The sequence below is a fragment of the Somniosus microcephalus genome, chromosome 8 (assembly GCF_052327205.1).
Source record: "Somniosus microcephalus isolate GS21.2 chromosome 8, FLI_Smic_1.0, whole genome shotgun sequence".
NCBI classification, from domain to species: domain Eukaryota; kingdom Metazoa; phylum Chordata; class Chondrichthyes; order Squaliformes; family Somniosidae; genus Somniosus; species Somniosus microcephalus.
Window position 1 is genome coordinate 250,083,383 of NC_140994.1, and position 11,585 is coordinate 250,094,967.

Below are 11,585 nucleotides of genomic sequence, written 5' to 3' on the forward strand. Positions count from 1 at the left end.
TCTATTAGGCACATAGGAGTGGGAGTGGGCCATTCCACCCCTCGAGCCTGTTCCACGCTCACATCCACCCGAGCAGGCCTCAGTTTAACTTCACATATGTAAGATGGCAGGCCCTCTGTACTGCACTGAAGCCTCAGCCTGGATTGTATCCTCAAGTTCCTGGCATGAGGCTTGATCCTACGAGCGTCTAACTCAGAGGCAAGAGAGCTGTCACTGAGCCAAGGATGTGGGATTGATTGATTTAATTTAAATTCAATTAAATCAAAGGGTAAGTCATGGCAGGAAAGCCGGGCCCCGTGATCTGCTCCTCCTGCGATATGTGGGAACTCAGGGACACTTCCTGTGTCCCTGACAACTACATGTGCAGGAAGTGCATCCAGCTGCAGCTACTGACAGACCGCATTGCGGCGCTGGAGCTGCGATTGGACACATACTGGAGTGTTCACGATGCTCAGGACAACGTGAATAGCACATTTACGGAGTTGGACACACCGCAGGTAGAGGTTGGACAGGAAGAAAGGGAACGGGTGACCAACAGGCAGAGTACTAGGCGCAGGCAGGTAGTGCAGGGGTCCCCTGTGGCTATCCCCCTCTCCAACAGATACACCACTTTGAGTACTGTTGGGGGGGATGGCTTATCAGAGGAAGGCAGCAGCAGCCAACTTCCTGGCACCAGGGGTGGCTCTGCTGCACAGAATGGGAGGAAAAAGAGGGGTAGAGCTATAGTAATAGGGGATTCAATTGTAAGGGGAATAGATAGGCGTTTCTGTGGCCGCAAATGAGACTCCAGGATGGTGTGTTGCCTCCCTGGTGCAAGGGTCAAGGATGTCTCCGAGCGACTCCGGAACATCTTGGAAGGGGAGGGTGAAGAGCCAGTTGTCGTGGTGCATATAGGCACCAACGATATAGGTAAAAAGCGGGATGAGGTCCTAAAAGCGGAGTATAGGGAGTTAGGAGATAAATTAAAAAACAGGACATCAAAGGTAGTAATCTCAGGATTGCTACCAGTGCCACGTGCTAGTCAGAGTAGAAATAGAAGGATACTTCAGATGAATACGTGGCTAGAGGAATGGTGCCAGGGGGAGGGATTCAAGTTCCTGGGACATTGGAACCGGTTCTGGGGGAGGTGGGACCAGTTCAAACCGGATGGTTTGCACCTGGGCAGGGCTGGAACCAATGTCCTAGGGGGAGTGTTTGCTAGTGCTGTGGGGGAGGGTTTAAACTAAAATGGCAGGAGGTTGGGAACCTGAGCAGGGAGACAGAGGAAAGGGAAACAAGGATAAAAGCAAAAGATAGGAAGGCGAAAAACAAAAGTGGCAGTCAGAGAAATCAACGGTTTAAATCAAACATGCCACAGTAAATAATAATTCTAATAGGTCTAAGAGCGTTAAAAAAACAAGCCTGAAGGCTTTGTGTCTTAATGCGAGGAGCATTTGTAATAAGGTGGATGAATTGGCTGCGCAAATAGAAGTAAACAAATACGATTTGGTTGGGATTACGGAAACGTGGCTCAAGGAAGGCCAGGACTGGGAACTCAACATCCAGGGGTATTCGATATTCAGGAAAGATAGGCAAAAAGGAAAGGGAGGTGGGGTAGCATTACTGGTTAAAGAAGGGATTAACACAATTGTAATGAAGGATATTAGCTCTGATGAGGTGGAATCTGTATGGGGAAAAAAACGTTAGTGGGAGTGGTTTATAGACCTCCAAACAGTAAGGCGGAGGATGGGGATGGCATTAAAAGAGAAATTAAAGAAGCGTGCAATAAGAGCACAGCAGTCAGCATGGGTGACTTTAATCTACATATTGATTGGGCCAACCAAATGAGTAACAATACTGTGGAGGAGGAATTCCTGGAGTGTTTACGGGATGGTTTCCTGGACCAATATGTCGAGGAACCAACCAGAGATCAGGCCATCTTAGACTGGGTATAATGTAACGAGAAAGGATTAATTAGCAATCTTGTTGTAAGAGGCCCCTTGGGTCGGAGCGATCATAATATGATCGAATTCATCATTAAGATGGAGAATGAAGTAGTTGACTCGGAGACTAGGGTCGTCAATTTAAATAAAGGAAATTATGATGGTCTGAGGAGCGAGTTGGGTAGGATTGATTGGAGAATGGCACTCAAAGGGTTGACGGTGGATAGGCAATGGCAAATATTCAAAGACCAAATGGATGAACTACAGAATTTGTTCATCCCAGTTTGGCATAAAAATAAAACAAAAAAGGTGACCCAACCGTGGCTAACAAGGGAAATTAGGGATAGCATAAGGTCCAAAGAGAGGACATATAAATTGGCCAGAAAAAGCAATAATCCTGAGGATTGGGAGCAGTTTAGGATTCAACAAAGGAGGACAAAGGGATTAATTAAGAAAGGGAAAAGAGAATATGAGAGTAAGCTTGCAGAGAACATAAAAACTGACTGTAAAAGCTTTTATAGATATGTGAAGAGAAAAAGATTGGTGAAGTCAAGCGTAGGTCCCTTGCAGTCAGAATCGGGGGAATTTATAATGGGGAACAAAGAAATGGCTGACCAACTAAATACATATTTTGGTTCTGTCTTCACAAAGGAGGACACAAATAACCTCCCAGAGGGGCCGGGGAACATAGGGTCTGGTGAAAGGGTGGAACTGAAAGAAATCAGTATTTGTAGGGAAATGGTGTTAGGAAAATTGATGGGACTGAAGGCCGATAAATCCCCAGGGCCTGATAATCTACATCCCAGGGTACTTAAGGAAGTGGCCCTAGAAATAGTAGATGCATTGCTGGTCATCTTCCAGAACTCGATAGACTCTGGAACGGTACCCATGGATTGGCGGGTAGCTAATGTTACCCCACTATTCAAAAAAGGTGGTAGAGAAAAGGCGGGGAATTATAGACCGGTAAGCTTGACATCGGTAGTGGGGAAAATGCTAGAGTCCATTATAAAAGATGTAATAGCAGAGCACTTGGAAAGCAGTGACTGGATCGGACAAAGTCAACATGGATTTACAAAAGGTAAATCATGCTTGACTAATCTACTGGAATTTTTTGAGGATGTAACTGGTAAAATAGATAAGGGAGAACCAGTGGATGTGGTGTATTTGGACTTTCAGAAGGCTTTCGATAAGGTCCCGCATAAGAGATTATCGTGCAAAATTAAGGCACATGGGATTGGGGGCAAGGTATTGACTTGGATAGAGAACTGGTTGGCGGACAGAAAGCAAAGAGTTGGAATAAACGGGTCGTTTTCCGAGTGGCAGGCAGTGACTAGTGGGGTACCGCAAGGATCGGTCCTAGGACCCCAGCTGTTCACAATATATATTAATGATCTGGACGAGGGAATTGGATGTAATATCACCAAATTTGCAGATGACACAAAGCTGGGGGGAAGGGTATGCTGTGAGGAGGATGTCGTGAAACTCCAGCACGATTTGGACAGGTTGGGTGATTGGGCAGAAACATGGCAAATGCACTATAATGTGGATAAATGTGAGGTTATCCACTTTGGTGGCAAAAATAGGAAGGCAGATTATTATTTGAATGGTAATAGATTGTGAGAAGGGGAAGTGCAAAGAGACCTGGGTGTTCTTGTACACCAGTCGCTGAAGGTAAGCATGCAGGTGCAGCAGGCGGTTAAGAAGGCAAATGGTATGTTGGCCTTCGTAGCAAGAGGGTTCGAGTACAAGAACAAGGATGTTTTGCTGCAGTTGTACAGGGCCTTGGTGAGACCACACCTTGAGTATTGTGTGCAGTTTTGGTCGCCTTACCTGAGGAAGGACGTTCTTGCCATGGAAGGAGTGCAGCGAAGATTCACCAGGCTGATACCTGGGATGGCAGGAATGACGTATGAGGAGAGATTGTGTCGATTGGGCTTCTACTCACTGGAGTTTAGAAGATTGAGAGGGGATCTCACCGAAACCTATAAAATTCTGTCAGGCCTGGACAGACTAGATGCAGGAAGGATGTTTCTGATGGCCGGGGAGTCCAGAACCAGGGGTCATAGTCTAAGGATAAGGGGTAAGACATTTAGGACTGAAATGAGGAGGAATTTCTTCACCCAGAGAGTGGTGAACCTGTGGAATTCTCTGCCACAGAGGGTGGTGGAGGCCAGTTCATTAAGTATATTCAAGAAAGAGTTGGATATATTTCTTAAGGCTAAAGGGATCAAGGGATATGGGGAGAAGGCAGGGACCGGGTACTGAATTTGGATGATCAGCCATGATCTCATTGAATGGCGGAGCAGGCTCGAAGGGCTGAATGGCCTACTCCTGCTCCTATCTTCTATGTATCTATGTATCTATGACACCTATGGTGGAGGCCATTTTGGATTGCCGGACTGAAGCTCGCAGAAATTTTGGATAAGAACATAAGAAATAGGAGCAGGAGTCGGCCATTTGGCCCCTTGAGCCTGCTCGGCCAATCAATAAGATCATGGCTGATCTTCTGCCTCATCTCCACTTTCCTGAACTATCCCCATATCCCTTGATTCCCTTAATATTCAAACATCTATCGATTGCCTGTCTTGAATATACTCAACGACTGAGCACCCACAGCCCTCTGGTGTAGGGATGCACAACAATGTTTCTTTGGCTTTTGCTCTGGAACTGTTCTGGAAAATTCTCTTGACAGTTTTTGTGGGCACTTGAGAAAGTAAATTTCTGCAATTGGGGAGATGTGTTTCCCGGTGGGAAGCCCTCTGTTCCTGTGCTGCAAAGATAAGGACAAAGAGGACAAGGACGCAGAAGAGGCTACATTGGAGCGAGGCATCAAAGAGGAGATTTGTTTCCAGCATGTAGCGGGTGAATCTTTGGGCTTCAACCTGCTCCCCCCATCTGGGATTGTTTCCGACCCCATCTCCCTTCCTGCCTGACCTGGCCGGTCCCCGACCGCAGCCTGCCCCCCAATGGTTTCCCGGCCCTGCCCTTCACGTCATTCCCACTGACTTCGGTTAGGAATCAGCCTCAGCACACCAAGAGTTAAAATTTCCCAAGATCCACGCTCTGGAGGCGATGGACAGATATCCACCCGCTTCAGTGCCCCATAGAATCACCCTGAGTTTCAATCCACAATGTGTAAGACCCTCTGCAAAATGGTGAATATTAAGTCGTTACTGTTGCGTTTGCAAAGATAATCCAGAGACCGTAAGCAGAGTTCAGTTCATGTTGCTTTTTTAATGGCTGCCACACACACACACTCCCAGGGAAAAGCAATCGAATACCTATACACAATACAATGATAACAGCACTATCAAACTCCATGTGCTCAGGCCAAGGCAATCGAGTACCTATCACCAATGTCAGACATAACAGTTACCGAATACAGGAAACTTTTGTTTAAACGTCACCTAATTATCGGGAATTCTCTAATAACCGGCAAAATTCAGGAGTAGGTTCAGGAGCCCAAAGGTAAGTTTTACTGTATACTTGTGGCTGTGTAACCGGGGTTCTCGTACCTTTTGCCATGTAACCATGGCTGCTGCACCTCTGGTTGTGTAACCGGGTCCCCTGTACCTGTGGCCGTGTAACCGGGGCTCCAGCACTTGTGGCCGTGTAACCGGGGTTCGTGCACCTGTGGCCGTGTAACAGGGACTCCTGGATCTGTGGCCATGTAACCGGGGTTCCTGCACCTGTGGCCGTGTAACAGGGACTCCTGGATCTGTGGTCGTGTAACAGGGACTCCTGGATCTGTGGCCGTGTAACCGGGACTCCAGCACTTGTGGCCGTGTAACCGGGACTCCTGGATCTGTGGCCGTGTAACAGGGACTCCTGGATCTGTGGCTGTGTAACAGGGACTCCTGGATCTGTGGCCGTGTAACAGGGACTCCTGGATCTGTGGCCGTGTAACCGGGACTCCAGCACTTGTGGCCGTGTAACCAGGACTCCTGGATCTGTGGCCGTGTAACAGGGACTCCTGGATCTGTGGCTGTGTAACAGGGACTCCTGGATCTGTGGCTGTATAACCAGGACTCCAGCACTTGTGGCCGTGTAACCGGGACTCCTGCACAAGTGGCCGTGTAACCGGGACTCCTGCACAAGTGGCCGTGTAACCGGGACTCCTGCACAAGTGGCCGTGTAACCGGGACTCCTGCACAAGTGGCCGTGTAACCGGGACTCCTGCACAAGTGGCTGTGTAACTGGGGATCCTGCACCTGTGGCTGTGTAACGGGGCTCTCGCACCTTGGTAGGTATACCTCTCCATTTTCCGGAATTTCTAATCAACTGGCACCATCCCGGTCCCGTAGGTGCCGGATATCAGGGTTTCCTGTAGTTTCCTTCATCATTCGTAGAATCATAGAATCGTACAGCACAGAAAGAGGCCATTCAGCCCACCGTGCTGCTCTTTGAAAGAGCTATCCAATTAGTCACACTCCTCCGCTCTTTTCTCATAGCCCTGCCAATATTTTCTTTTCACGTATTTATCCAATTCCCTTTTGAAAGTCACTATTAAATCTGCTTCCACCACCCTTTCAGGCAATGCATTCCAAAGCATAGCAATTTGTTGCATCAAAATAATTCTCCTCAACTCTCCTCTAGTTCTTTTGCTATTAATTCAATGGTGGATTATAATTTAAAGCAAGTGATTTTTTTTGCAGCACATACATTGTGATCGCTCAGGTCCGCTAAGAAGCTTGCATTTTCACTGCCTTTTGTGATACTCGGGTAATTTCTGAGACTTGTTGCAGGATATTGTGCCACACCAAACCATTTGCTATAATTCTAATTCACGGTAAAACCTTGAAAGAACATACAACGTAATGCACAATTAAATCAGTTCACTGTAAGGTTTTCAGAGCCTCGCGATTACTTTTTAATTTGTGAATTAAGTGGTGATGAAACCTGTTGAATCTGTGAGCATATCGCCGTATCAATTATTTATGACTCTCCGTACAAGAGGGAGAATGTGTGAAAGGTACGCATTGTCAGAGCTTTACTTAGATGAGCTACTGCTTACTGATTCATAGCATACTGTTTCTTTATGAGACCTGCATATTTTAAATCAGTCAATTAAAGGTAAATATTTCAAAATTAGAACCAGGGATGTAATAACTGCATTCAGGCGTGTTGTCATGTCACTTTGATGTACAGTTAGCCTGAAGGGACGATGAAATGAACATTTGTGTTGGGGGAAAATGCAGTGATATAACCTGACAATAAAAGGAAAAAAAATTACCAAATATTAAAAAAAGAAATTGAAAAAAAAGAGAACTGGAAAGAATTCAGATGAAAATAAGGCAGTGTAATAAGCTTTTCATGCTGTGCACTTTGCAGTATATTAGGAGCTATTTTGATTGAGCTTACTTGTAAAGAGTGATTTTTAGTATCCATCTGTTTATCTCTTAATATAAAAGTGACGCCTTCATGTACACTTCCTGTCATTTGAGCATCTACAATTCCTGTGCCGCTAACGCCTCCCGCAAAATTCAGCGGGAGGTTAGCGGCAGCCGAAGACGGAAGCAGCCCGTGCTGCAAACTTCCATTGCTCCCCCTGAACTATCGCCGGACGATATGTCCGACAGGATCAGGGGATATTTTTGCAGCAGCGGCGGCGGCGCTACTTAAAGGGCAGGTGTCGGGCGGCCATTTTATTTTGGCCAACTGCCAGCACCTGCCCCCTTTCTTTTTATTATGCGGGGTGCCGGCCGCGATCGCTCAGCCCGGCGCACCTCTTGAGCACGGGGCTGTTTCCTTGACACCTTGCACCCCGTTTGGTTTGGCAGAGCCCCGGTGTGCGCAGGGCTAGGCCCCTCCCCTTTACTCGGGGGAGGAGGCCCACAATACCATGGTGCTACGTGCCGCTGAACATGGCACTGCTGCACGTAGTGCTGTGAAATTCAGTAGTAGTGCCCCAAGAAGGAGGGGAAGCGCTTTCCAGTATCGCCCCACCTCCTGCTTGGGTGGTAATAATGAATTTACGGCAGAGGGGCGCTAACTTTTTCTGGGCGCTAATCGACGTTAGCGCCCCAAAATGGGCGCCACCCAATTTTCCCCTCTCTAATTGTTTGAAATTTCCCCTAACTAATTTTTTTGGAGTGAATTCAACAATTAACAATTATTGCAAATTTCTTCCTGTTGATAGTCTTCCGTGGAATGTAACATAGAAACATAGAAGATAGGAGCAGGAGTAGGCCATTCAGCCCCTCGAGCCTGCTCCGCCATTCAATGCGATCATGGCTGATCATCCAAACTCAGTACCTTGTCCCTGCTTTCTCCCCATACCCCTTGATCCCTTTAGCCTTAAGAAATATATCTAACTCCTTCTTGAATATATTTAATGTATTGACCTCAACTGCCGTTTGTGGTAGATAATTCCACAGGTTCACTACTCTCTGGGTGAAGAAATTCCTCCTCATCTCTTTCCTAAATGGCTTACTCCTTATCCTTAGACTGTGACCCCTGGTTTTGGACTCCCCGCCATCGGGAACATCCTTCCATCATCGAGTCTGTCTAGTCCTTTTAGAATTTTATAAGTTTCAATGAGATCCCCTCTCATTCTTCTAAACTCCTGCGAACATAAGCCCAATCGACCTAATCTCTCCTCATACGTCATTCCTGCCATCCTAGGTATCAGTCTGGTGAATCTTCGCTGCACTCCCTCCGTGGCAAGACCATCCTTCCTCAGATAAGGCGACCAAAACTGCACACAATGCTCAAGGTATGGTCTCACCAAGGCCCTGTACAACTGCAGCAAGACATCCTTGCTCCTGTACTCGAATCCTCTCACTATGAAGACCAATATACCATTTGCCTTCTAACCGCCTGCTGCACCTGCATGCTTACCTTCAGCGACTGGTGCACAAGGACACCCAGGTCTCGTTGTTCTTCCCCTTCTCCTAATCTATTGCCATTCAGATAATAATCTGCCTTCCTGCTTTTGCCACCAAAGTGGATAACCTCACATTTATCCACATTATACTGCATCTGCCATGCATCTGCCCAATCACCTAACCTGTCCAAATCATACTGGAGTTTCTCGGCATCCTCCTCACAGCACACACGCCCACCCAGCTTTGTGTCGTCTGCAAACTTGGAGATATTACATCTAGTTCCCTCGTCTAGATCATTAATATATATTGTGAATAGCTGGGGTCCTAGCACTGATCCCTGCGGTACCCCACTAGTCACTGACTGCCACTCGGAAAAAGACCCGTTTATTCCAACTCTTTGCTTCCTACCCTCTATCCAAGTCAGTACCTTACCCCCAATCTCATGTGCTTTAACTTTACACGCTAATCTCTTATGCGGGACCTTATCGAAAGCCTTCTGAAAGTCCAAATACACCACATCTACTGGTTCTCCCTCATCTATTCTACCAGTTACATCCTCAAAAAATTCCAGTAGGTTATAATCATATCACACGCAACCTTTCTGTGGAAAGGAAAAGTTGAACCAACCAAAAACCCAAAAACTACATTAAGCCATCAACTATGAGATTTTTATCAGTGGTAAATTTTCAAAATTCAAAAGATTTATGACTGATACAGGACATGCCTATAGAGGGGACATGCTGTTTGTTACCCCTCCCAAAGTGAAGCAAAAGTTCCTGACACAACAATATATTTTTTGGGTGCTCGGAAGTATCTTTAGTCTGCATCTAAACATGGAATTGGTGTAATGTGTAAATAGTTGGCGAGCTAATTTTTAACACAATGTTTATACTAGGTTTCTTTTATTAAATGTGTTTATTAGCCTCAACCATCCTCACTGAAACAGATTACCTGGTAATTAACACTGTGCTGTTTGTGGGATCTTGCTGTGTGCAAATTGGCTGCCGTGTTTCCTAAATTGCAGCGGTGACTACGCTTCAAAAGTACTTCATTGGCTGTAAAGCGCTTTGGGATGTCCTGAGGTCGTGAAAGGCGCTATAGAAATGCAAGTCTTTCTATAAAGCATCCATGTGATTATTTACTGTTCCAGAGACATAGCAGAGAGAGCAAGAGAGAGCTGGAGACATACAAGTAGAGATTGAAAAAGTGCAATCGCTACATTTGTCCACTTTTATCTTTCAACCCCAGTGCTGCCAAACAGCAGAAATCCCACACAGAGCCGAACACAATAGCCCAGAAATTCGGGTCGGAGGCTTCCCGCGGGTGTAAGCCCCCGACCTGCACTTACCTTGCGCGTCGGCCGTTGAGCTGTGGGCCCCCGTGGAATTCCGATCCTGGGCCTGCTCTAGCTGCCGGCGCGCAGTGCTTGCATATCCCAGGGGCGCAGTTAGTTCGATGCGTCCCCTGGGATCACGTGGGCCATGGGGAGCCAATCGGAGCAGGGAAATGCCCATTCATAAGTTTGACAGGAAGAGCTGTCAAAACTTATAAATACTATAAGCCCCAAAACATCACTAAATCTTCAAATTTTTTTTTTTTAAATCACATTTTTTAAATAAACTATAAATTACATGAAATAACTACTTTAAACAATAATTTAAATTTTTGAAAAATTAATTTTATTTTCTAACTGGGCTAAAAATAAACTAACCTTTCTTTAAAGTATTTAAAAATAATAAACCTGCGGAAAAAATACTTTAATTTTAATTAATTCACCACTTACCTTGTAAAAAGCAGGCCTTACGCCTGCTTTTTAAATGTATAACTTCTGGAGACTTACCCTCCCGGGAAAACCTGGAAAAAAAACCTAAGTTCAATGCGCACGCGCAGCCTCTCCCGCGCACACGTTCGAACTCTGAACCCCTTCATTCAGGGGAATGGAAGTGCCAGTTTCCCACACATGTGCATTGCATGCAGGAAACCAGCACTTCCATCGGGCCTACGGGTGAGTACCCCATGCATACTCACCCGTGGAGACCCGAAGTTCTGGGCCATTACCTCACCCTCCCGACCAGTTCTGCTGAAGATTTCTCCTCCTGAGTGCCACTAAACTGCAGGACCCGCCAAAAAAAAAACCCTAAACCCTTCTCCCCAGTGCCGCAAAACCCAAGAAATCTTGCTGAGGCGACCAAGCCCTTTGACCTCGTCAGTGCTAAATCAAAAAAAGAACAAGGCTCCCATACCAATGGCAATGCGACCAGGAAACCCAGCAAATTCAGAAGACCCTCATCTCCCCCCTCCAGAGCCACCAGTGTCAGCTTCCAATGATTTGTTAGCACTCTGAGTTAGAAGGTTGCTTCAGCACATGATCTGTACTGACACTTCAGTGCTGTACTGAAGGAGTGCTGCATTGTTGGAAGTGACATATTTTCAATAAATCATTAAAAGACCCATGTCACTATTGCGGAAGAGTAGGGAACTCTAATTGTGTGCAGACCAAACCCTCAACCAACATCACCAATAACAGATTACCTGCTTATTCATTCATTTATTGTATCTAGGACCCCACTGAGCACAAATTAGGCATTACCTTTAGTTGTAACTTCCTCCAGCCCTCTAACCCTCCAAGTACTCTGTGCTTCTCCAATTCTGGTCTCTTGTGCATCCCCAATTTTCACCGCTCCACCATTGGCGACCGTGCCTTCAGCTGGCTAGTGAAGTGGGACATCGGCGCCCTTCAGGAATTAAATGGTTAACAATGCAGCTTGCACACTAGAAACAGTTGAGACAGAGACTGGCGGAGGCAGCTCAGACATGCTGACCACAAGGTCCTCGA

General features: G+C 46.3%; 1 pseudogene; it reads left to right on the top strand.

Annotated features, from left to right (window-relative positions):
- The first annotated feature begins 275 nt into the window (after positions 1–275).
- Positions 276–1,226, top strand: LOC147114264 (uncharacterized; annotated as a pseudogene).
- The last annotated feature ends 10,359 nt before the right edge of the window (positions 1,227–11,585 follow it).